The sequence below is a fragment of the Lissotriton helveticus genome, chromosome 10 (assembly GCF_964261635.1).
Source record: "Lissotriton helveticus chromosome 10, aLisHel1.1, whole genome shotgun sequence".
Classification (NCBI taxonomy): Eukaryota; Metazoa; Chordata; class Amphibia; order Caudata; family Salamandridae; genus Lissotriton; species Lissotriton helveticus.
The window spans coordinates 1,195,283,683-1,195,306,706 of record NC_136071.1 but is presented as its reverse complement, the minus strand read 5'-3'; the positions used below and the strand labels follow the sequence as shown (position 1 = coordinate 1,195,306,706).

At 40.6% G+C, this 23,024-nt stretch overlaps 1 protein-coding gene across 1 annotated transcript in view; it reads right to left on the bottom strand.

The window, feature by feature from the left end:
* The window catches only part of LOC144784935 (uncharacterized), an 85,087-nt gene extending 62,869 nt beyond the window's left edge, over positions 1–22,218 (bottom strand). Inside the window, exon 1 of the mRNA XM_078664051.1 lies at positions 21,934–22,218. The gene's annotated coding sequence lies outside the window, so the exon portion shown is untranslated. The remainder of the gene's footprint in view (positions 1–21,933) is intronic.
* Positions 22,219–23,024: the final 806 nt, after the last annotated feature.

Sequence of the window (23,024 nt, the reverse complement as noted above, 5' to 3'; positions counted from 1 at the left end):
ACTCAAAATTACATTTTGCATTCTTTTGCACGACTACTCAATTTTGACAAACACAAATTGCCAGACATTGTTGCAATTTACTTCAAAGCGGACTTGATTCACTTGTGCCTTTAGGCTATCCATCATTCAGAGAATTATTACACTTGCTACATGCAAATTACGCAAACCTTCTGATAATATAGCTCTTGCTTGACACATTTGCAGCACAAAAATCAGCAGTTTTTAATTCGGATTACCTTCTATTAACATTTACCTCATCTCTTACGAGTGCTGCTTTCTCATCCAAGAGCTGTAATCGTGCAGTGTGCTTTGTAGAATCCAATCCTGTCTGAAGCAAAGAGTTGCACACAGACTAATCCATTCACAGTAGTAACTCTCAACCACTTTTTTCCACGTATCCATTCAAACGACTGATGGTGAAGTGAATTTAACTCAATGCTTTAAGAATGTAGATTTGATGCACTCGTTACTTTCCTTTTGATTAATTCTACTTGTGCGATCGTGACCAAGCACACGCATTTTTTTAGTGAACATTTCTCATACTGCTTATACAGTCACGCCACTGTTCGCTGCAAACTCCAACCACTGCATATTTGGAACTGAGTGATATTTGATTTGAATTGGTCTCACATTGATCCAGAATTCCATTCTGCTTGCATCATGTTATCTGGTTGCAAAGTTTTGGTTGCAAAATTCTCTCCCATTAGCCTCTTCGTGGTCTTGTTTGGAGCTCCAATGCCTGCTCTGAAAAATGTCTCAACAAGAGAAAGTTTTGGCCACCCATCCCCATAGTAGGCAAGGGCAAATCCCTCCCCAACATCACAAATGTTCAATTGTTTATTATCTTGGTTGGCTCAAAAAGGCACACTATTTCGCTAAAGAGAAAAGCATCCTTCACAATTACAGCCAATTTTGAAACAATCCATCATCTGCAGACTTTATGAAAATGAATTAGTTGAAAATACAACAGACCTGAACTACACCTGCTTGTCCCTTCAGAAGTCTCCTTATTTGGGCTGCTGCTTTATAGAGGATACCACTTTTTCAAGTTCCTGCTATGGGTAGAAAAATAAGACAACTCCTCCAACTCTAGCCGGGATCATTCTTGCACGCTTTGGCCTCGATACTAATGAAATACAAGATCCCCCTAAAAGGCACAGCGATCAGAGCACTTATCTGCCACATACTCGCACTACTGCTTTTTCACGGATGGACTGGTGTCCTCTTTCCACCTTGTAAGCATCAATTTCATCTCCATTCAAAGCTATTAAATGAACCTGTGAAAGACAAGTCTTGCTCTACTCCCCTTGTCTGCCTTAATTGTTCTTGCTTATTCCTATTGAAGTAAAGGGAAAAACGACCAAAGACAAAATGCAAACAGAAAAAAAAACCACCAAGATGCAACACAGAAGCCAGACATTAAATGTCAACGGTCACTTCATTAAACAATCTCAGAGAAAACTCTGAATGCAAATCTTACTAGGTAAACAAAAGACTCTAGAACCTCATGCCTTCATTAGGAGCCAATGTAAAAAAATGTACCTACTTCACGCATCAATATCTGTGCTCCAAACAGCTCTTTATTGTTAACTGGTTAAGTTAACACAATACCACGAGGCTGTGAACAGAAAAGACTGGACAGGTTGTGACCCCCGCACCTCTCCCCAAGCTCAAACCTATCCCCAGGGAGAAACCTTCCCAACAAAGTTCCAGCTTCACACTATTTTCCAAGCAGACAGGCTGAGCTTCACACTATTATCCAAACAGACAGGCTGGCAATTGTAACCCTATCCCAAAAATTAGGTACTTATCTGGACACGTGTCGCAAGCCGACTCACTGCCACCACTCAAAGCTCTTTAGATCAATGCCATTAACTCAGGTTATATAGATGTGTGACAAGTAGCCCATTCAATTTGGTCGTCTCTCCACTACAGATCATAAGTGCATGGATGCAACTCAAATAAGCAGAGACTATTTTATTCCAGAGTATCATTGTGGCACACCATTACGAGGCATTCAAAAGGTGGTCCTTTTCATGTAGCCTGTTCAGAATAGAAAAAAAAGCACACACAACATACAAAGCAAAAGCACATTTAACCACCACATGCATTGTGACCCAACCAATCCACTCTACTACCCTTAACTGTATTAGAAAGGTGCTAGAAAGCAAGCCACACAATAAAGCCACTCAAAATTACATTTCGCATTCTTTTGCACGACTACTCAATTTTGACAAACACAAATTGCCAGACATTGTTGCAATTTACTTCAAAGCGGACTCGATTCACTTGTATCTTTAGGCTATCCATCATTTAGAGAATTATTACACTTGCTACATGCAAATTACGCAAACCTTCTGATAATATAGCTCTTGCTTGACACATTTGCAGGACAAAAATCAGCAGTTTTTAATTCGGATTACCTTCTATTAACATTTACAGTCACGCCACTGTTCGCTGCAAACTCCAACCACTGCATATTTGGAACTGAGTGATATTTGATTTGAATTGGTCTCACATTGATCCAGAATTCCATTCTGCTTGCATCATGTTATCTGGTTGCAAAGTTTTGGTTGCAAAATTCTCTCCCATTAGCCTCTTCGTGGTCTTGTTTGGAGCTCCAATGCCTGCTCTGAAAAATGTCTCAACAAGAGAAAGTTTTGGCCGCCCATCCCCATAGTAGGCAAGGGCAAATCCCTCCCCAACATCACAAATGTTTAATTGTTTATTATCTTGGTTGGCTCAAAAAGGCACACTATTTCGCTAAAGAGAAAAGCATCCTTCACAATTCCAGCCAATTTTGAAACAATTCATCATCTGCAGACTTCATGAAAATGAATTAGTTGAAAATACAACAGACCTGAACTACACCTGCTTGTCCCTTCAGAAGTCTCCTTATTTGGGCTGCTGCTTTATAGAGGATACCACTTTTTCAAGTTCCTGCTATGGGTAGAAAAATAAGACAACTCCTCCAACTCTAGCCGGGATCATTCTTGCACGCTTTGGCCTCGATACTAATGAAATACAAGATCCCCCTAAAAGGCACAGCGATCAGAGCACTTATCTGCCACGTACTCGCACTACTGCTTTTTCACGGATGGACTGGTGTCGTCTTTCCACCTTGTAAGCATCATTTTCATCTCCATTCAAAGCTATTAAATGAACCTGTGAAAGACAAGTCTTGCTCTACTCCCCTTGTCTGCCTTAATTGTTCTTGCTTATTCCTATTGAAGTAAAGGGAAAAACGACCAAAGACAAAATGCAAACAGACAAAAAAAACACCAAGATGCAACACAGAAGCCAGACAATAAATGTCAACGGTCACTTCATTAAACAATCTCAGAGAAAACTCTGAATGCAAATCTTACTAGGTAAACAAAATACTCTAGAACCTCATGCCTTCATTAGGAGGCAAATGTAAAAAATGTACCTACTTCACGCATCAATATCTGTGCTCCAAACAGCTCTTTATTGTTAACTGGTGAAGTTAACACAATACCACGAGGCTGTGAACAGACTGGACAGGTTGTGACCCCCGCACCTCTCCCCAAGCTCAAACCTATCCCCAGGGAGAAACCTTCCCAACAAAGTTCCAGCTTCACACTATTTTTCAAGCAGACAGGCTGAGCTTCACACTATTATCCAAACAGACAGGCTGGCAATTGTAACCCTATCCCAAAAATTAGGTACTTATCTGGACACGTGTCGCAAGCCGACTCACTGCCACCACTCAAAGCTCTTTAGATCAATGCCATTAACTCAGGTTATATAGATGTGTGACAAGTAGCCCATTCAATTTGGTCGTCTCTCCACTACAGATCGTAAGTGCATGGATGCAACTCAAATAAGCAGAGACTATTTTATTCCAGAGTATCATTGTGGCACACCATTACGAGGCATTCAAAAGGTGGTCCTTTTCATGTAGCCTGTTCAGAATAGAAAAAAAAAGCACACACAACATACAAAGCAAAAGCACATTTAACCACCACATGCATTTTGTGACCCAACCAATCCACTCTACTACCCTTAACTGTATTAGAAAGGTGCTAGAAAGCAAGCCACACAATAAAGCCACTCAAAATTACATTTTGCATTCTTTTGCACGACTACTCAATTTTAACAAACACAAATTGCCAGACATTGTTGCAATTTACTTCAAAGCGGACTCGATTCACTTGTGCCTTTAGGCTATCCATCATTCAGAGAATTATTACACTTGCTACATGCAAATTACGCAAACCTTCAGGTAACATAGCTCTTGCTTGACACATTTGCAGCACAAAAATCAGCAGTTTTTAATTCGGATTACCTTCTATTAACATTTACCTCATCTCTTACGAGTGCTGCTTTCTCATCCAAGAGCTGTAATCGTGCAGTGTGCTTTGTAGAATCCAATCCTGTCTGAAGCAAAGAGTTGCACACAGACTAATCCATTCACAGTAGTAACTCTCAACCACTTTTTTCCACGTATCCATTCAAGCGACTGATGGTGAAGTGAATTTAACTCAATGCTTTAAGAATGTAGATTTGATGCACTCGTTACTTTCCTTTTGATTAATTCTACTTGTGCGATCGTGACCAAGCACACGCATTTTTTTAGTGAACATTTCTCATACTGCTTATACAGTCACGCCACTGTTCGCTGCAAACTCCAACCACTGCATATTTGGAACTGAGTGATATTTGATTTGAATTGGTCTCACATTGATCCAGAATTCCATTCTGCTTGCATCATGTTATCTGGTTGCAAAGTTTTGGTTGCAAAATTCTCTCCCATTAGCCTCGTCGTGGTCTTGTTTGGAGCTTCAATGCCTGCTCTGAAAAATGTCTCAACAAGAGAAAGTTTTGGCCGCCCATCCCCATAGTAGGCAAGGGCAAATCCCTCCCCAACATCACAAATGTTCAATTGTTTATTATCTTGGTTGGCTCAAAAAGGCACACTATTTCGCTAAAGAGAAAAGCATCCTTCACAATTCCAGCCAATTTTGAAACAATCCATCATCTGCAGACTTCATGAAAATGAATTAGTTGAAAATACAACAGACCTGAACTACACCTGCTCGTCCCTTCAGAAGTCTCCTTATTTGGGCTCCTGCTTTATAGAGGATACCACTTTTTCAAGTTCCTGCTATGGGTAGAAAAATAAGACAACTCCTCCAACTCTAGCCGGGATCATTCTTGCACGCTTTGGCCTCGATACTAATGAAATACAAGATCCCCCTAAAAGGCACAGCGATCAGAGCACTTATCTGCCACGTACTCGCACTACTGCTTTTTCACGGATGGACTGGTGTCGTCTTTCCACCTTGTAAGCATCATTTTCATCTCCATTCAAAGCTATTAAATGAACCTGTGAAAGACAAGTTTTGCTCTACTCCCCTGGTCTGCCTTAATTGTTCTTGCTTATTCCTATTGAAGTAAAGGGAAAAACGACCAAAGACAAAATGCAAACAGACAAAAAAAACACCAAGATGCAACACAGAAGCCAGACAATAAATGTCAACGGTCACTTCATTAAACAATCTCAGAGAAAACTCTGAATGCAAATCTTACTAGGTAAACAAAAGACTCTAGAACCTCATGCCTTCATTAGGAGGCAAATGTAAAAAATTTACCTACTTCACGCATCAATATCTGTGCTCCAAACAGCTCTTTATTGTTAACTGGTGAAGTTAACACAATCCCACGAGGCTGTGAACAGAAAAGACTGGACAGGTTGTGACCCCGCACCTCTCCCCAAGCTCAAACCTATCCCCAGGGAGAAACCTTCCCAACAAAGTTCCAGCTTCACACTATTTTCCAAGCAGACAGGCTGAGCTTCACACTATTATCCAAACAGACAGGCTGGCAATTGTAACCCTATCCCAAAAATTAGGTACTTATCTGGACACGTGTCGCAAGCCGACTCACTGCCACCACTCAAAGCTCTTTAGATCAATGCCATTAACTCAGGTTATATAGATGTGTGACAAGTAGCCCATTCAATTTGGTCGTCTCTCCACTACAGATCGTAAGTGCATGGATGCAACTCAAATAAGCAGAGACTATTTTATTCCAGAGTATCATTGTGGCACACCATTACGAGGCATTCAAAAGGTGGTCCTTTTCATGTAGCCTGTTCAGAATAGAAAAAAAAAAGCACACACAAAGCAAAAGCACATTTAACCACCACATGCATTTTGTGACCCAACCAATCCACTCTATTACCCTTAACTGTATTAGAAAGGTGCTAGAAAGCAAGCCACACAATAAAGCCACTCAAAATTACATTTTGCATTCTTTTGCACGACTACTCAATTTTGACAAACACAAATTGCCAGACATTGTTGCAATTTACTTCAAAGCGGACTTGATTCACTTGTGCCTTTAGGCTATCCATCATTCAGAGAATTATTACACTTGCTACATGCAAATTACGCAAACCTTCTGATAATATAGCTCTTGCTTGACACATTTGCAGCACAAAAATCAGCAGTTTTTAATTCGGATTACCTTCTATTAACATTTACCTCATCTCTTACGAGTGCTGCTTTCTCATCCAAGAGCTGTAATCGTGCAGTGTGCTTTGTAGAATCCAATCCTGTCTGAAGCAAAGAGTTGCACACAGACTAATCCATTCACAGTAGTAACTCTCAACCACTTTTTTCCACGTATCCATTCAAACGACTGATGGTGAAGTGAATTTAACTCAATGCTTTAAGAATGTAGATTTGATGCACTCGTTACTTTCCTTTTGATTAATTCTACTTGTGCGATCGTGACCAAGCACACGCATTTTTTTAGTGAACATTTCTCATACTGCTTATACAGTCACGCCACTGTTCGCTGCAAACTCCAACCACTGCATATTTGGAACTGAGTGATATTTGATTTGAATTGGTCTCACATTGATCCAGAATTCCATTCTGCTTGCATCATGTTATCTGGTTGCAAAGTTTTGGTTGCAAAATTCTCTCCCATTAGCCTCTTCGTGGTCTTGTTTGGAGCTCCAATGCCTGCTCTGAAAAATGTCTCAACAAGAGAAAGTTTTGGCCACCCATCCCCATAGTAGGCAAGGGCAAATCCCTCCCCAACATCACAAATGTTCAATTGTTTATTATCTTGGTTGGCTCAAAAAGGCACACTATTTCGCTAAAGAGAAAAGCATCCTTCACAATTACAGCCAATTTTGAAACAATCCATCATCTGCAGACTTCATGAAAATGAATTAGTTGAAAATACAACAGACCTGAACTACACCTGCTTGTCCCTTCAGAAGTCTCCTTATTTGGGCTGCTGCTTATGGGTAGAAAAACAAGACAACTCCTCCAACTCTAGCCGGGATCATTCTTGCACGCTTTGGCCTCGATACTAATGAAATACAAGATCCCCCTAAAAGGCACAGCGATCAGAGCACTTATCTGCCACATACTCGCACTACTGCTTTTTCACGGATGGACTGGTGTCCTCTTTCCACCTTGTAAGCATCAATTTCATCTCCATTCAAAGCTATTAAATGAACCTGTGAAAGACAAGTCTTGCTCTACTCCCCTTGTCTGCCTTAATTGTTCTTGCTTATTCCTATTGAAGTAAAGGGAAAAACGACCAAAGACAAAATGCAAACAGAAAAAAAAACCACCAAGATGCAACACAGAAGCCAGACATTAAATGTCAACGGTCACTTCATTAAACAATCTCAGAGAAAACTCTGAATGCAAATCTTACTAGGTAAACAAAAGACTCTAGAACCTCATGCCTTCATTAGGAGCCAATGTAAAAAAATGTACCTACTTCACGCATCAATATCTGTGCTCCAAACAGCTCTTTATTGTTAACTGGTTAAGTTAACACAATACCACGAGGCTGTGAACAGAAAAGACTGGACAGGTTGTGACCCCCGCACCTCTCCCCAAGCTCAAACCTATCCCCAGGGAGAAACCTTCCCAACAAAGTTCCAGCTTCACACTATTTTCCAAGCAGACAGGCTGAGCTTCACACTATTATCCAAACAGACAGGCTGGCAATTGTAACCCTATCCCAAAAATTAGGTACTTATCTGGACACGTGTCGCAAGCCGACTCACTGCCACCACTCAAAGCTCTTTAGATCAATGCCATTAACTCAGGTTATATAGATGTGTGACAAGTAGCCCATTCAATTTGGTCGTCTCTCCACTACAGATCATAAGTGCATGGATGCAACTCAAATAAGCAGAGACTATTTTATTCCAGAGTATCATTGTGGCACACCATTACGAGGCATTCAAAAGGTGGTCCTTTTCATGTAGCCTGTTCAGAATAGAAAAAAAAGCACACACAACATACAAAGCAAAAGCACATTTAACCACCACATGCATTGTGACCCAACCAATCCACTCTACTACCCTTAACTGTATTAGAAAGGTGCTAGAAAGCAAGCCACACAATAAAGCCACTCAAAATTACATTTCGCATTCTTTTGCACGACTACTCAATTTTGACAAACACAAATTGCCAGACATTGTTGCAATTTACTTCAAAGCGGACTCGATTCACTTGTATCTTTAGGCTATCCATCATTTAGAGAATTATTACACTTGCTACATGCAAATTACGCAAACCTTCTGATAATATAGCTCTTGCTTGACACATTTGCAGGACAAAAATCAGCAGTTTTTAATTCGGATTACCTTCTATTAACATTTACAGTCACGCCACTGTTCGCTGCAAACTCCAACCACTGCATATTTGGAACTGAGTGATATTTGATTTGAATTGGTCTCACATTGATCCAGAATTCCATTCTGCTTGCATCATGTTATCTGGTTGCAAAGTTTTGGTTGCAAAATTCTCTCCCATTAGCCTCTTCGTGGTCTTGTTTGGAGCTCCAATGCCTGCTCTGAAAAATGTCTCAACAAGAGAAAGTTTTGGCCGCCCATCCCCATAGTAGGCAAGGGCAAATCCCTCCCCAACATCACAAATGTTCAATTGTTTATTATCTTGGTTGGCTCAAAAAGGCACACTATTTCGCTAAAGAGAAAAGCATCCTTCACAATTCCAGCCAATTTTGAAACAATTCATCATCTGCAGACTTCATGAAAATGAATTAGTTGAAAATACAACAGACCTGAACTACACCTGCTTGTCCCTTCAGAAGTCTCCTTATTTGGGCTGCTGCTTTATAGAGGATACCACTTTTTCAAGTTCCTGCTATGGGTAGAAAAATAAGACAACTCCTCCAACTCTAGCCGGGATCATTCTTGCACGCTTTGGCCTCGATACTAATGAAATACAAGATCCCCCTAAAAGGCACAGCGATCAGAGCACTTATCTGCCACGTACTCGCACTACTGCTTTTTCACGGATGGACTGGTGTCGTCTTTCCACCTTGTAAGCATCATTTTCATCTCCATTCAAAGCTATTAAATGAACCTGTGAAAGACAAGTCTTGCTCTACTCCCCTTGTCTGCCTTAATTGTTCTTGCTTATTCCTATTGAAGTAAAGGGAAAAACGACCAAAGACAAAATGCAAACAGACAAAAAAAACACCAAGATGCAACACAGAAGCCAGACAATAAATGTCAACGGTCACTTCATTAAACAATCTCAGAGAAAACTCTGAATGCAAATCTTACTAGGTAAACAAAAGACTCTAGAACCTCATGCCTTCATTAGGAGGCAAATGTAAAAAATTTACCTACTTCACGCATCAATATCTGTGCTCCAAACAGCTCTTTATTGTTAACTGGTGAAGTTAACACAATACCACGAGGCTGTGAACAGAAAAGACTGGACAGGTTGTGACCCCCGCACCTCTCCCCAAGCTCAAACCTATCCCCAGGGAGAAACCTTCCCAACAAAGTTCCAGCTTCACACTATTTTCCAAGCAGACAGGCTGAGCTTCACACTATTATCCAAACAGACAGGCTGGCAATTGTAACCCTATCCCAAAAATTAGGTACTTATCTGGACACGTGTCGCAAGCCGACTCACTGCCACCACTCAAAGCTCTTTAGATCAATGCCATTAACTCAGGTTATATAGATGTGTGACAAGTAGCCCATTCAATTTGGTCGTCTCTCCACTACAGATCGTAAGTGCATGGATGCAACTCAAATAAGCACAGACTATTTTATTCCAGAGTATCATTGTGGCACACCATTACGAGGCATTCAAAAGGTGGTCCTTTTCATGTAGCCTGTTCAGAATAGAAAAAAAAAAGCACACACAACATACAAAGCAAAAGCACATTTAACCACCACATGCATTTTGTGACCCAACCAATCCACTCTACTACCCTTAACTGTATTAGAAAGGTGCTAGAAAGCAAGCCACACAATAAGCCACTCAAAATTACATTTTGCATTCTTTTGCACGACTACTCAATTTTGACAAACACAAATTGCCAGACATTGTTGCAATTTACTTCAAAGCGGACTCGATTCACTTGTGCCTTTAGGCTATCCATCATTCAGAGAATTATTACACTTGCTACATGCAAATTACGCAAACCTTCAGGTAACATAGCTCTTGCTTGACACATTTGCAGCACAAAAATCAGCAGTTTTTAATTCGGATTACCTTCTATTAACATTTACCTCATCTCTTACGAGTGCTGCTTTCTCATCCAAGAGCTGTAATCGTGCAGTGTGCTTTGTAGAATCCAATCCTGTCTGAAGCAAAGAGTTGCACACAGACTAATCCATTCACAGTAGTAACTCTCAACCACTTTTTTCCACGTATTCATTCAAGCGACTGATGGTGAATTGAATTTAACTCAATGCTTTAAGAATGTAGATTTGATGCACTCGTTACTTTCCTTTTGATTAATTCTACTTGTGCGATCGTGACCAAGCACACGCATTTTTTTAGTGAACATTTCTCATACTGCTTATACAGTCACGCCACTGTTCGCTGCAAACTCCAACCACTGCATATTTGGAACTGAGTGATATTTGATTTGAATTGGTCTCACATTGATCCAGAATTCCATTCTGCTTGCATCATGTTATCTGGTTGCAAAGTTTTGGTTGCAAAATTCTCTCCCATTAGCCTCGTCGTGGTCTTGTTTGGAGCTCCAATGCCTGCTCTGAAAAATGTCTCAACAAGAGAAAGTTTTGGCCGCCCATCCCCATAGTAGGCAAGGGCAAATCCCTCCCCAACATCACAAATGTTCAATTGTTTATTATCTTGGTTGGCTCAAAAAGGCACACTATTTCGCTAAAGAGAAAAGCATCCTTCACAATTCCAGCCAATTTTGAAACAATCCATCATCTGCAGACTTCATGAAAATGAATTAGTTGAAAATACAACAGACCTGAACTACACCTGCTCGTCCCTTCAGAAGTCTCCTTATTTGGGCTCCTGCTTTATAGAGGATACCACTTTTTCAAGTTCCTGCTATGGGTAGAAAAATAAGACAACTCCTCCAACTCTAGCCGGGATCATTCTTGCACGCTTTGGCCTCGATACTAATGAAATACAAGATCCCCCTAAAAGGCACAGCGATCAGAGCACTTATCTGCCACGTACTCGCACTACTGCTTTTTCACGGATGGACTGGTGTCGTCTTTCCACCTTGTAAGCATCATTTTCATCTCCATTCAAAGCTATTAAATGAACCTGTGAAAGACAAGTCTTGCTCTACTCCCCTTGTCTGCCTTAATTGTTCTTGCTTATTCCTATTGAAGTAAAGGGAAAAACGACCAAAGACAAAATGCAAACAGACAAAAAAAACACCAAGATGCAACACAGAAGCCAGACAATAAATGTCAACGGTCACTTCATTAAACAATCTCAGAGAAAACTCTGAATGCAAATCTTACTAGGTAAACAAAAGACTCTAGAACCTCATGCCTTCATTAGGAGGCAAATGTAAAAAATTTACCTACTTCACGCATCAATATCTGTGCTCCAAACAGCTCTTTATTGTTAACTGGTGAAGTTAACACAATCCCACGAGGCTGTGAACAGAAAAGACTGGACAGGTTGTGACCCCCGCACCTCTCCCCAAGCTCAAACCTATCCCCAGGGAGAAACCTTCCCAACAAAGTTCCAGCTTCACACTATTTTCCAAGCAGACAGGCTGAGCTTCACACTATTATCCAAACAGACAGGCTGGCAATTGTAACCCTATCCCAAAAATTAGGTACTTATCTGGACACGTGTCGCAAGCCGACTCACTGCCACCACTCAAAGCTCTTTAGATCAATGCCATTAACTCAGGTTATATAGATGTGTGACAAGTAGCCCATTCAATTTGGTCGTCTCTCCACTACAGATCGTAAGTGCATGGATGCAACTCAAATAAGCAGAGACTATTTTATTCCAGAGTATCATTGTGGCACACCATTACGAGGCATTCAAAAGGTGGTCCTTTTCATGTAGCCTGTTCAGAATAGAAAAAAAAAAGCACACACAACATACAAAGCAAAAGCACATTTAACCACCACATGCATTTTGTGACCCAACCAATCCACTCTACTACCCTTAACTGTATTAGAAAGGTGCTAGAAAGCAAGCCACACAATAAAGCCACTCAAAATTACATTTTGCATTCTTTTGCACGACTACTCAATTTTGACAAACACAAATTGCCAGACATTGTTGCAATTTACTTCAAAGCGGACTCGATTCACTTGTGCCTTTAGGCTATCCATCATTCAGAGAATTATTACACTTGCTACATGCAAATTACGCAAACCTTCTGATAATATAGCTCTTGCTTGACACATTTGCAGCACAAAAATCAGCAGTTTTTAATTCGGATTACCTTCTATTAACATTTACCTCATCTCTTACGAGTGCTGCTTTCTCATCCAAGAGCTGTAATCATGCAGTGTGCTTTGTATAATCCAATCCTGTCTGAAGCAAAGAGTTGCACACAGACTAATCCATTCACAGTAGTAACTCTCAACCACTTTTTTCCACGTATCCATTCAAACGACTGATGGTGAAGTGAATTTAACTCAATGCTTTAAGAATGTAGATTTGACGCACTCGTTACTTTCCTTTTGATTAATTCTACTTGTGCGATCGTGACCAAGCACACGCATTTTTTAGTGAACATTTCTCATACTGCTTATACAGTCACGCCACTGTTCGCTGCAAACTCCAACCACTGCATATTTGGAACTGAGTGATATTTGATTTGAATTGGTCTCACATTGATCCAGAATTCCATTCTGCTTGCATCATGTTATCTGGTTGCAAAGTTTTGGTTGCAAAATTCTCTCCCATTAGCCTCTTCGTGGTCTTGTTTGGAGCTCCAATGCCTGCTCTGAAAAATGTCTCAACAAGAGAAAGTTTTGGCCGCCCATCCCCATAGTAGGCAAGGGCAAATCCCTCCCCAACATCACAAATGTTCAATTGTTTATTATCTTGGTTGGCTCAAAAAGGCACACTATTTCGCTAAAGAGAAAAGCATCCTTCACAATTCCAGCCAATTTTGAAACAATTCATCATCTGCAGACTTCATGAAAATGAATTAGTTGAAAATACAACAGACCTGAACTACACCTGCTTGTCCCTTCAGAAGTCTCCTTATTTGGGCTGCTGCTTTATAGAGGATACCACTTTTTCAAGTTCCTGCTATGGGTAGAAAAATAAGACAACTCCTCCAACTCTAGCCGGGATCATTCTTGCACGCTTTGGCCTCGATACTAATGAAATACAAGATCCCCCTAAAAGGCACAGCGATCAGAGCACTTATCTGCCACGTACTCGCACTACTGCTTTTTCACGGATGGACTGGTGTCGTCTTTCCACCTTGTAAGCATCATTTTCATCTCCATTCAAAGCTATTAAATGAACCTGTGAAAGACAAGTCTTGCTCTACTCCCCTTGTCTGCCTTAATTGTTCTTGCTTATTCCTATTGAAGTAAAGGGAAAAACGACCAAAGACAAAATGCAAACAGACAAAAAAAACACCAAGATGCAACACAGAAGCCAGACAATAAATGTCAACGGTCACTTCATTAAACAATCTCAGAGAAAACTCTGAATGCAAATCTTACTAGGTAAACAAAATACTCTAGAACCTCATGCCTTCATTAGGAGGCAAATGTAAAAAATTTACCTACTTCACGCATCAATATCTGTGCTCCAAACAGCTCTTTATTGTTAACTGGTGAAGTTAACACAATACCACGAGGCTGTGAACAGAAAAGACTGGACAGGTTGTGACCCCCGCACCTCTCCCCAAGCTCAAACCTATCCCCAGGGAGAAACCTTCCCAACAAAGTTCCAGCTTCACACTATTTTCCAAGCAGACAGGCTGAGCTTCACACTATTATCCAAACAGACAGGCTGGCAATTGTAACCCTATCCCAAAAATTAGGTACTTATCTGGACACGTGTCGCAAGCCGACTCACTGCCACCACTCAAAGCTCTTTACATCAATGCCATTAACTCAGGTTATATAGATGTGTGACAAGTAGCCCATTCAATTTGGTCGTCTCTCCACTACAGATCGTAAGTGCATGGATGCAACTCAAATAAGCACAGACTATTTTATTCTAGAGTATCATTGTGGCACACCATTACGAGGCATTCAAAAGGTGGTCCTTTTCATGTAGCCTGTTCAGAATAGAAAAAAAAAAAGCACACACAACATACAAAGCAAAAGCACATTTAACCACCACATGCATTTTGTGACCCAACCAATCCACTCTACTACCCTTAACTGTATTAGAAAGGTGCTAGAAAGCAAGCCACACAATAAAGCCACTCAAAATTACATTTTGCATTCTTTTGCACGACTACTCAATTTTGACAAACACAAATTGCCAGACATTGTTGCAATTTACTTCAAAGCGGACTCGATTCACTTGTGCCTTTAGGCTATCCATCATTCAGAGAATTATTACACTTGCTACATGCAAATTACGCAAACCTTCTGATAATATAGCTCTTGCTTGACACATTTGCAGCACAAAAATCAGCAGTTTTTAATTCGGATTACCTTCTATTAACATTTACCTCATCTCTTACGAGTGCTGCTTTCTCATCCAAGAGCTGTAATCATGCAGTGTGCTTTGTAGAATCCAATCCTGTCTGAAGCAAAGAGTTGCACACAGACTAATCCATTCACAGTAGTAACTCTCAACCACTTTTTTCCACGTATCCATTCAAACGACTCATGGTGAAGTGAATTTAACTCAATGCTTTAAGAATGTAGATTTGACGCACTCGTTACTTTCCTTTTGATTAATTCTACTTGTGCGATCGTGACCAAGCACACGCATTTTTTAGTGAACATTTCTCATACTGCTTATACAGTCACGCCACTGTTCGCTGCAAACTCCAACCACTGCATATTTGGAACTGAGTGATATTTGATTTGAATTGGTCTCACATTGATCCAGAATTCCATTCTGCTTGCATCATGTTATCTGGTTGCAAAGTTTTGGTTGCAAAATTCTCTCCCATTAGCCTCTTCGTGGTCTTGTTTGGAGCTCCAATGCCTGCTCTGAAAAATGTCTCAACAAGAGAAAGTTTTGGCCGCCCATCCCCATAGTAGGCAAGGGCAAATCCCTCCCCAACATCACAAATGTTCAATTGTTTATTATCTTGGTTGGCTCAAAAAGGCACACTATTTCGCTAAAGAGAAAAGCATCCTTCACAATTCCAGCCAATTTTGAAACAATTCATCATCTGCAGACTTCATGAAAATGAATTAGTTGAAAATACAACAGACCTGAACTACACCTGCTTGTCCCTTCAGAAGTCTCCTTATTTGGGCTGCTGCTTTATAGAGGATACCACTTTTTCAAGTTCCTGCTATGGGTAGAAAAATAAGACAACTCCTCCAACTCTAGCCGGGATCATTCTTGCACGCTTTGGCCTCGATACTAATGAAATACAAGATCCCCCTAAAAGGCACAGCGATCAGAGCACTTATCTGCCACGTACTCGCACTACTGCTTTTTCACGGATGGACTGGTGTCGTCTTTCCACCTTGTAAGCATCATTTTCATCTCCATTCAAAGCTATTAAATGAACCTGTGAAAGACAAGTCTTGCTCTACTCCCCTTGTCTGCCTTAATTGTTCTTGCTTATTCCTATTGAAGTAAAGGGAAAAACGACCAAAGACAAAATGCAAACAGACAAAAAAAACACCAAGATGCAACACAGAAGCCAGACAATAAATGTCAACGGTCACTTCATTAAACAATCTCAGAGAAAACTCTGAATGCAAATCTTACTAGGTAAACAAAATACTCTAGAACCTCATGCCTTCATTAGGAGGCAAATGTAAAAAATTTACCTACTTCACGCATCAATATCTGTGCTCCAAACAGCTCTTTATTGTTAACTGGTGAAGTTAACACAATACCACGAGGCTGTGAACAGAAAAGACTGGACAGGTTGTGACCCCCGCACCTCTCCCCAAGCTCAAACCTATCCCCAGGGAGAAACCTTCCCAACAAAGTTCCAGCTTCACACTATTTTCCAAGCAGACAGGCTGAGCTTCACACTATTATCCAAACAGACAGGCTGGCAATTGTAACCCTATCCCAAAAATTAGGTACTTATCTGGACACGTGTCGCAAGCCGACTCACTGCCACCACTCAAAGCTCTTTAGATCAATGCCATTAACTCAGGTTATATAGATGTGTGACAAGTAGCCCATTCAATTTGGTCGTCTCTCCACTACAGATCGTAAGTGCATGGATGCAACTCAAATAAGCACAGACTATTTTATTCTAGAGTATCATTGTGGCACACCATTACGAGGCATTCAAAAGGTGGTCCTTTTCATGTAGCCTGTTCAGAATAGAAAAAAAAAAAGCACACACAACATGCAAAGCAAAAGCACATTTAACCACCACATGCATTTTGTGACCCAACCAATCCACTCTACTACCCTTAACTGTATTAGAAAGGTGCTAGAAAGCAAGCCACACAATAAAGCCACTCAAAATTACATTTTGCATTCTTTTGCACGACTACTCAATTTTGACAAACACAAATTGCCAGACATTGTTGCAATTTACTTCAAAGCGGACTCGATTCACTTGTGCCTTTAGGCTATCCATCATTCAGAGAATTATTACACTTGCTACATGCAAATTACGCAAACCTTCTGATAATATAGCTCTTGCTTGACACATTTGCAGCACAAAAATCAGCAGTTTTTAATTCGGATTACCTTCTATTAACATTTACCTCATCTCTTACGAGTGCTGCTTTCTCATCCAAGAGCTGTAATCATGCAGTGTGCTTTGTAGAATCCAATCCTGTCTGAAGCAAAGAGTTGCACACAGACTAATCCATTCACAGTAGTAACTCTCAACCACTTTTTTCCACGTATCCATTCAAACGACTGATGGTGAAGTGAATTTAACTCAATGCTTTAAGAATGTAGATTTGACGCACTCGTTACTTTCCTTTTGATTAATTCTACTTGTGCGATCGTGACCAAGCACACGCATTTTTTAGTGAACATTTCTCATACTGCTTATACAGTCACGCCACTGTTCGCTGCAAACTCCAACCACTGCATATTTGGAACTGAGTGATATTTGATTTGAATTGGTCTCACATTGATCCAGAATTCCATTCTGCTTGCATCATGTTATCTGGTTGCAAAGTTTTGGTTGCAAAATTCTCTCCCATTAGCCTCTTCGTGGTCTTGTTTGGAGCTCCAATGCCTGCTCTGAAAAATGTCTCAACAAGAGAAAGTTTTGGCCGCCCATCCCCATAGTAGGCAAGGGCAAATCCCTCCCCAACATCACAAATGTTCAATTGTTTATTATCTTGGTTGGCTCAAAAAGGCACACTATTTCGCTAAAGAGAAAAGCATCCTTCACAATTCCAGCCAATTTTGAAACAATCCATCATCTGCAGACTTCATGAAAATGAATTAGTTGAAAATACAACAGACCTGAACTACACCTGCTTGTCCCTTCAGAAGTCTCCTTATTTGGGCTGCTGCTTTATAGAGGATACCACTTTTTCAAGTTCCTGCTATGGGTAGAAAAATAAGACAACTCCTCCAACTCTAGCCGGGATCATTCTTGCACGCTTTGGCCTCGATACTAATGAAATACAAGATCCACCTAAAAGGCACATCGATCAGAGCACTTATCTGCCACATACTCGCACTACTGCTTTTTCACGGATGGACTGGTGTCCTCTTTCCACCTTGTAAGCATCAATTTCATCTCCATTCAAAGCTATTAAATGAACCTGTGAAAGACAAGTCTTGCTCTACTCCGCTTGTCTGCCTTAATTGTTCTTGCTTATTCCTATTGAAGTAAAGGGAAAAACGACCAAAGACAAAATGCAAACAGAAAAAAAACCCACCAAGATGCAACACAGAAGCCAGACATTAAATGTCAACGGTCACTTCATTAAACAATCTCAGAGAAAACTCTGAATGCAAATCTTACTAGGTAAACAAAAGACTCTAGAACCTCATGCCTTCATTAGGAGCCAATGTAAAAAAATGTACCTACTTCACGCATCAATATCTGTGCTCCAAACAGCTCTTTATTGTTAACTGGTTAAGTTAACACAATACCACGAGGCTGTGAACAGAAAAGACTGGACAGGTTGTGACCCCCGCACCTCTCCCTAAGCTCAAACCTATCCCCAGGGAGAAACCTTCCCAACAAAGTTCCAGCTTCACACTATTTTCCAAGCAGACAGGCTGAGCTTCACACTATTATCCAAACAGACAGGCTGGCAATTGTAACCCTATCCCAAAAATTAGGTACTTATCTGGACACGTGTCGCAAGCCGACTCACTGCCACCACTCAAAGCTCTTTAGATCAATGCCATTAACTCAGGTTATATAGATGTGTGACAAGTAGCCCATTCAATTTGGTCGTCTCTCCACTACAGATCATAAGTGCATGGATGCAACTCAAATAAGCAGAGACTATTTTATTCCAGAGTATCATTGTGGCACACCATTACGAGGCATTCAAAAGGTGGTCCTTTTCATGTAGCCTGTTCAGAATAGAAAAAAAAGCACACACAACATACAAAGCAAAAGCACATTTAACCACCACATGCATTGTGACCCAACCAATCCACTCTACTACCCTTAACTGTATTAGAAAGGTGCTAGAAAGCAAGCCACACAATAAAGCCACTCAAAATTACATTTCGCATTCTTTTGCACGACTACTCAATTTTGACAAACACAAATTGCCAGACATTGTTGCAATTTACTTCAAAGCGGACTCGATTCACTTGTATCTTTAGGCTATCCATCATTTAGAGAATTATTACACTTGCTACATGCAAATTACGCAAACCTTCTGATAATATAGCTCTTGCTTGACACATTTGCAGGACAAAAATCAGCAGTTTTTAATTCGGATTACCTTCTATTAACATTTACAGTCACGCCACTGTTCGCTGCAAACTCCAACCACTGCATATTTGGAACTGAGTGATATTTGATTTGAATTGGTCTCACATTGATCCAGAATTCCATTCTGCTTGCATCATGTTATCTGGTTGCAAAGTTTTGGTTGCAAAATTCTCTCCCATTAGCCTCTTCGTGGTCTTGTTTGGAGCTCCAATGCCTGCTCTGAAAAATGTTAAACAAGAGAAAGTTTTGGCCGCCCATCCCCATAGTAGGCAAGGGCAAATCCCTCCCCAACATCACAAATGTTCAATTGTTTATTATCTTGGTTGGCTCAAAAAGGCACACTATTTCGCTAAAGAGAAAAGCATCCTTCACAATTCCAGCCAATTTTGAAACAATTCATCATCTGCAGACTTCATGAAAATGAATTAGTTGAAAATACAACAGACCTGAACTACACCTGCTTGTCCCTTCAGAAGTCTCCTTATTTGGGCTGCTGCTTTATAGAGGATACCACTTTTTCAAGTTCCTGCTATGGGTAGAAAAATAAGACAACTCCTCCAACTCTAGCCGGGATCATTCTTGCACGCTTTGGCCTCGATACTAATGAAATACAAGATCCCCCTAAAAGGCACAGCGATCAGAGCACTTATCTGCCACGTACTCACACTACTGCTTTTTCACGGATGGACTGGTGTCGTCTTTCCACCTTGTAAGCATCATTTTCATCTCCATTCAAAGCTATTAAATGAACCTGTGAAAGACAAGTCTTGCTCTACTCCCCTTGTCTGCCTTAATTGTTCTTGCTTATTCCTATTGAAGTAAAGGGAAAAACGACCAAAGACAAAATGCAAACAGACAAAAAAAACACCAAGATGCAACACAGAAGCCAGACAATAAATGTCAACGGTCACTTCATTAAACAATCTCAGAGAAAACTCTGAATGCAAATCTTACTAGGTAAACAAAATACTCTAGAACCTCATGCCTTCATTAGGAGGCAAATGTAAAAAATTTACCTACTTCACGCATCAATATCTGTGCTCCAAACAGCTCTTTATTGTTAACTGGTGAAGTTAACACAATACCACGAGGCTGTGAACAGAAAAGACTGGACAGGTTGTGACCCCCGCACCTCTCCCCAAGCTCAAACCTATCCCCAGGGAGAAACCTTCCCAACAAAGTTCCAGCTTCACACTATTTTCCAAGCAGACAGGCTGAGCTTCACACTATTATCCAAACAGACAGGCTGGCAATTGTAACCCTATCCCAAAAATTAGGTACTTATCTGGACACGTGTCGCAAGCCGACTCACTGCCACCACTCAAAGCTCTTTACATCAATGCCATTAACTCAGGTTATATAGATGTGTGACAAGTAGCCCATTCAATTTGGTCGTCTCTCCACTACAGATCGTAAGTGCATGGATGCAACTCAAATAAGCACAGACTATTTTATTCTAGAGTATCATTGTGGCACACCATTACGAGGCATTCAAAAGGTGGTCCTTTTCATGTAGCCTGTTCAGAATAGAAAAAAAAAAAGCACACACAACATACAAAGCAAAAGCACATTTAACCACCACATGCATTTTGTGACCCAACCAATCCACTCTACTACCCTTAACTGTATTAGAAAGGTGCTAGAAAGCAAGCCACACAATAAAGCCACTCAAAATTACATTTTGCATTCTTTTGCACGACTACTCAATTTTGACAAACACAAATTGCCAGACATTGTTGCAATTTACTTCAAAGCGGACTCGATTCACTTGTGCCTTTAGGCTATCCATCATTCAGAGAATTATTACACTTGCTACATGCAAATTACGCAAACCTTCTGATAATATAGCTCTTGCTTGACACATTTGCAGCACAAAAATCAGCAGTTTTTAATTCGGATTACCTTCTATTAACATTTACCTCATCTCTTACGAGTGCTGCTTTCTCATCCAAGAGCTGTAATCATGCAGTGTGCTTTGTAGAATCCAATCCTGTCTGAAGCAAAGAGTTGCACACAGACTAATCCATTCACAGTAGTAACTCTCAACCACTTTTTTCCACGTATCCATTCAAACGACTGATGGTGAAGTGAATTTAACTCAATGCTTTAAGAATGTAGATTTGACGCACTCGTTACTTTCCTTTTGATTAATTCTACTTGTGCGATCGTGACCAAGCACACGCATTTTTTAGTGAACATTTCTCATACTGCTTATACAGTCACGCCACTGTTCGCTGCAAACTCCAACCACTGCATATTTGGAACTGAGTGATATTTGATTTGAATTGGTCTCACATTGATCCAGAATTCCATTCTGCTTGCATCATGTTATCTGGTTGCAAAGTTTTGGTTGCAAAATTCTCTCCCATTAGCCTCTTCGTGGTCTTGTTTGGAGCTCCAATGCCTGCTCTGAAAAATGTCTCAACAAGAGAAAGTTTTGGCCGCCCATCCCCATAGTAGGCAAGGGCAAATCCCTCCCCAACATCACAAATGTTCAATTGTTTATTATCTTGGTTGGCTCAAAAAGGCACACTATTTCGCTAAAGAGAAAAGCATCCTTCACAATTCCAGCCAATTTTGAAACAATTCATCATCTGCAGACTTCATGAAAATGAATTAGTTGAAAATACAACAGACCTGAACTACACCTGCTTGTCCCTTCAGAAGTCTCCTTATTTGGGCTGCTGCTTTATAGAGGATACCACTTTTTCAAGTTCCTGCTATGGGTAGAAAAATAAGACAACTCCTCCAACTCTAGCCGGGATCATTCTTGCACGCTTTGGCCTCGATACTAATGAAATACAAGATCCCCCTAAAAGGCACAGCGATCAGAGCACTTATCTGCCACGTACTCGCACTACTGCTTTTTCACGGATGGACTGGTGTCGTCTTTCCACCTTGTAAGCATCATTTTCATCTCCATTCAAAGCTATTAAATGAACCTGTGAAAGACAAGTCTTGCTCTACTCCCCTTGTCTGCCTTAATTGTTCTTGCTTATTCCTATTGAAGTAAAGGGAAAAACGACCAAAGACAAAATGCAAACAGACAAAAAAAACACCAAGATGCAACACAGAAGCCAGACAATAAATGTCAACGGTCACTTCATTAAACAATCTCAGAGAAAACTCTGAATGCAAATCTTACTAGGTAAACAAAATACTCTAGAACCTCATGCCTTCATTAGGAGGCAAATGTAAAAAATTTACCTACTTCACGCATCAATATCTGTGCTCCAAACAGCTCTTTATTGTTAACTGGTGAAGTTAACACAATACCACGAGGCTGTGAACAGAAAAGACTGGACAGGTTGTGACCCCCGCACCTCTCCCCAAGCTCAAACCTATCCCCAGGGAGAAACCTTCCCAACAAAGTTCCAGCTTCACACTATTTTCCAAGCAGACAGGCTGAGCTTCACACTATTATCCAAACAGACAGGCTGGCAATTGTAACCCTATCCCAAAAATTAGGTACTTATCTGGACACGTGTCGCAAGCCGACTCACTGCCACCACTCAAAGCTCTTTAGATCAATGCCATTAACTCAGGTTATATAGATGTGTGACAAGTAGCCCATTCAATTTGGTCGTCTCTCCACTACAGATCGTAAGTGCATGGATGCAACTCAAATAAGCACAGACTATTTTATTCTAGAGTATCATTGTGGCACACCATTACGAGGCATTCAAAAGGTGGTCCTTTTCATGTAGCCTGTTCAGAATAGAAAAAAAAAAAGCACA